This window comes from Arachis hypogaea, chromosome 4, assembly GCF_003086295.3.
Source record: "Arachis hypogaea cultivar Tifrunner chromosome 4, arahy.Tifrunner.gnm2.J5K5, whole genome shotgun sequence".
Taxonomy (NCBI): domain Eukaryota; kingdom Viridiplantae; phylum Streptophyta; class Magnoliopsida; order Fabales; family Fabaceae; genus Arachis; species Arachis hypogaea.
The window spans coordinates 85,277,000-85,280,989 of record NC_092039.1 but is presented as its reverse complement, the minus strand read 5'-3'; the positions used below and the strand labels follow the sequence as shown (position 1 = coordinate 85,280,989).

The 3,990-nt window shown below is 42.4% G+C and overlaps 1 non-coding gene across 1 annotated transcript; it reads left to right on the top strand.

Moving 5' to 3' along the window:
- The first annotated feature begins 2,877 nt into the window (after positions 1-2,877).
- On the top strand, positions 2,878-2,985 carry LOC112798400 (small nucleolar RNA R71). Its single transcript, XR_003200012.1, has one exon. It is a non-coding gene; the product is annotated as a small nucleolar RNA R71 (small nucleolar RNA).
- Positions 2,986-3,990: the final 1,005 nt, after the last annotated feature.

The following is a 3,990-nucleotide window of genomic DNA, read 5'->3' as shown; positions in this document are numbered from 1 at the left end:
TTTTTCTTGAGCTTGAAAGGGACCTCGTGGGTCACCTTCTTCTTGACCACAACTTCATAGAAGTGGTCTTGATGGGCTTTGGAGATGAATCTCTCCATCTCCCATGACTCGGAGGTGGATGCTTTTGTCTTCCCTTTCCCTTTTCTAGAGGTTTCTCCGGCCTTAGGTGCCATCAATGGTTATGGAAAAACAAAAAGCTATGCTTTTACCACACCAAACTTAGAATATTGCTCGCCCTCGAGCAAGAGAAGAAAAAAGAAGAAGAAGAAGAAGAAAATATGGAGGAAAGTGAGAAGTGTCTAGTTTCGGCCAAGGTGAAGAAGAGAGGGTTATGGTTTGTGAAAATGAAGAAGGATAGAGGGGTTTATATAGTGAAGGGAGAGGGAGTAGGTTCGGCTATTTAGGGTGGGTTTGGGTGGGAAAGAGATTTTAAGTTTGAAGGTAGGTGGGGTTTTTGGGGAAGAGTGGATGGATGTGAGTGGTGAAGAGGTGATGGGGAAGAGAGATTGAGATGATTGGTGAAGGGTTTTGGGGAAGAGTGTTTATTGGGTTGTGTGAAAAAGAGAGAGTGGGTAAGTTGAGGTAGGTGGGGATCCTGTGGGGTCTACAGATCCTGAGATGATCCTGTGGGGTCCACAGATCCTGAGGTGTCAAGGATTTACATCCCTGCACCAATGAGGCGTGTAACACGCCCTTTGCATGCAATCCTGGCGTTCAACGCCAGATTGATGCTTGTTTCTGGCGTTGAACGCCAGCTGCATGCTTGTTTTGGGCGTTCAACGCCCATTTGTAGCATGTTTCTGGCGTTGAACGCCAGTTCCATGCTTGTTTCTAGCGTTCAACACTAGCTCTCCTCATGGTGTATTCCTGGCGTTTAAACGCCATGATGTTGCTTGTTTCTGGCATTCAACGCTAGATCCATGCTCTTTTTTGGCGTTGAACGCCAGCCAGATGCTCCTTACTGGCGTTTAAACGCCAGTAAGCTCTTCCTCACGGGTGTGCTTTTTCTTCTGCTGTTTTTTGATTCTGTTTTTAATTTTAGTATTTATTTTGTGACTCCACATGATCATGAAGCTAATAAAATAGAAATAAAATAAAAATAAATTTAGATAAATAAAAATTGGGTTGCCTTCCAATAAGCGCTCCTTTAATGTCACTAGCTTGACAGTGGGCTCTCATGGAGCCTCACAGGTGATCAAGTCAATGTTGTAGACTCCCAATACCAAACTTAGAGTTTGGATGTGGGGATTCAACACCAAACTTACAGTTTGGCTGTAGCCTCCCAACACCAAACTCAGAGTTTGATTGTGGGGGCTTTGTTTGACTTTGCACTGAGAGAAGCTTTTCATGCTTCCTCTCCATGGTTGCAGAGGAACACCCTTGGGTTTTAAACACAAGGTAGTCCCCATTCAATTGAAGGACTAATTCTCCTCTATTAACATCCATCACAGCTCCTGCTGTGGCTAGGAAAGGTCTTCCAAGGATGATGCATTCATCCTCCTCCTTCCTAGTGTCTAAGATTATGAAATCAGCAGGGATGTAAAGGCCTTCAACCTTCACTAACACATCCTCTACCAATCCATAAGCTTGTCTTACTGACTTGTCTGCCATCTGTAGTGAGAATATGGCAGGTTGTACCTCAATGATCTCTAGCTTCTCCATTACAGAGAGTGGCATACGATTTATGCCTGACCCCAGGTCACACAGAGCCTTTTCAAAGGACATGGTGCCTATGGTACAAGGTATTAAGAATTTGCCAGGATCTTGTCTCTTTTGAGGTAAGGTTTGCTGAACCCATGTATCTAGTTCACTAATGAGCAAGGGAGGTTCACCTTCCCAAGTCTCATTACCAAATAATTTGGCATTCAGCTTAATGATGGCTCCTAGATATTGAGCAACTTGCTCTCCAGTTACATTTTCATCTTCTTCAGAGGAAGAATAGTCTTCAGAGCTCATAAATGACAGAAGGAGGTTTAATGGAATCTCTATGGTCTTTATATGAGCCTCAGGTTCCTTTAGGTCCTCAATAGGGAACTCCTTCTTGCTTGAGAGACGTCCCATGAGGTCTTCCTCATTGGGATTCACGTCCTCTCCTCCCTCTCTAGGTTCGGCCATGTTGATTATGTCAATGGCCTTGCACTCTCTTTTTGGATTCTCTTCAGTGTTGCTTGGGAGAGTACTAGGAGGAGTTTCAGTGACTTTCTTACTTAGCTGGCCCACTTGTGCCTCCAAATTTCTGATGGAGGACCTTGTTTCACTCATGAAACTTAAAGTGGCCTTAGACAGATCAGAGACTAAGTTTGCTAAGTTAGAGGTGCTCTGCTCAGAATTCTCTGTCTGTTGCTGAGAAGATGATGGATAAGGCTTGCTATTGCTGAGCCTATTTCTTCCACCATTATTAAAGCCTTGTTGAGGCTTTTGTTGATCCTTCCATGAGAAATTTGAATGATTTCTCTATGATGAATTATAGGTGTTTCCATAAGGTTCACCCATGTAATTTACCTCTGCTATTGCAGGGTTCTCAGGATCATAAGCTTTTTCTTCAGAAGATGCCTCTTTAGTACTGTTGGATGCATTTTGCCATCCATTCAGACTTTGAGAAATCATGTTGACTTGCTAAGTTAACATTTTATTTTGAGCCAATATGGCATTCAGAGCATCAATTTCAAGAACTCCCTTCCTTTGAGGCGTCCCATTACTCACGGAATTCCTCTCAGAAGTATACATGAATTGGTTATTTGCAACCATGTCAATGATTTCTTGAGCTTCTGCAGGTGTTTTCTTTAGGTGAATGGATCCACCTGCAGAATGGTCCAGTGACATCTTAGAGAATTCAGATAGACCATAATAGAATATATCCAAAATAGTCCACTCTGAAAGCATGTCAGAAGGACACCTTTTGGTCATCTGCTTGTATCTTTCTCAAGCTTCATAGAAGGATTCACCATCTTTTTGTTTGAAGGTCTGAACATCCACTCTAAGCTTGCTCAGCTTTTGAGGAAGAAAGAACTTAGCCAAGAAGGCCGCGACCAGCTTATCCCAGGAGTCCAGGCTATCTTTAGGTTGGGAATCCAACTATATTCTAGCTTTGTCTCTTACAGCAAAAGGGAAAAGCATGAGCCTGTAGACTTCAGGATCCACTCCATTAGTCTTAACAGTCTCACAGATCTGCAAGAACTCAGTTAAAAACTAGTAAAGATCTTCTGATGGAAGTCCATGGAACTTGCAGTTCTGTTGCAGTAGAGCAACTAGTTGAGGTTTCAGCTCAAAATTGTTTGCTCCAATGGCAGGGATTGAGATGCTTCTTCCATCAAACTTGGAAGTAGGTGTAGTATAATCACCAAGCATCCTCCTTGCATTATTATTTTCGGCTGCCATCTCCTCTTCTTTTTCAAAAGTTTCTATAAGGTTGTCTCTGGATTGTTGTAATTTAGCTTCTCTTAGTTTCCTCTTCAGAGTCTTTTCAGGTTCAAGATCTGCTTCAACAAGAATGTTCTTGTCCTTGATCCTGCTCATATAAAAAGAAGGGAACAGAAAATAATAATAGGGATCCTCTTTACCACAGTAGAGAGATTCCTTTATGTTAGTAGAAGAAGAAGGGAATAAAAGAAGGAAAAGGTAAGAATCCAAACACAAGGGTGAAGATAGGTTTAGATTCTTGAGATGAAGAGAAGTCTATTCCATCGATTCTTTTGCGTCTGTCACTAACGCCCCGCCTGCTAGGAGTTTGAAGCACGTCACAGTCATTCAATCATTGAATCCTACTCAGAACACCACAGACAAGGTTAGACCTTCCGGATTCTCTTGAATGCCGCCATCAGTTCTTGCCTATACCACGAAGACTCCGGTTAAAGAATCCAAGAGATAAACACTAGAGCCTTGTTTGCTTGTAGAACATAAGTGGTTGTCAGTCACTCTGTTCATAAGTGAGAATGATGATGAGTGTCACATAATCATCACATTCATCAAGTACTTGAGTGCGAATGAATA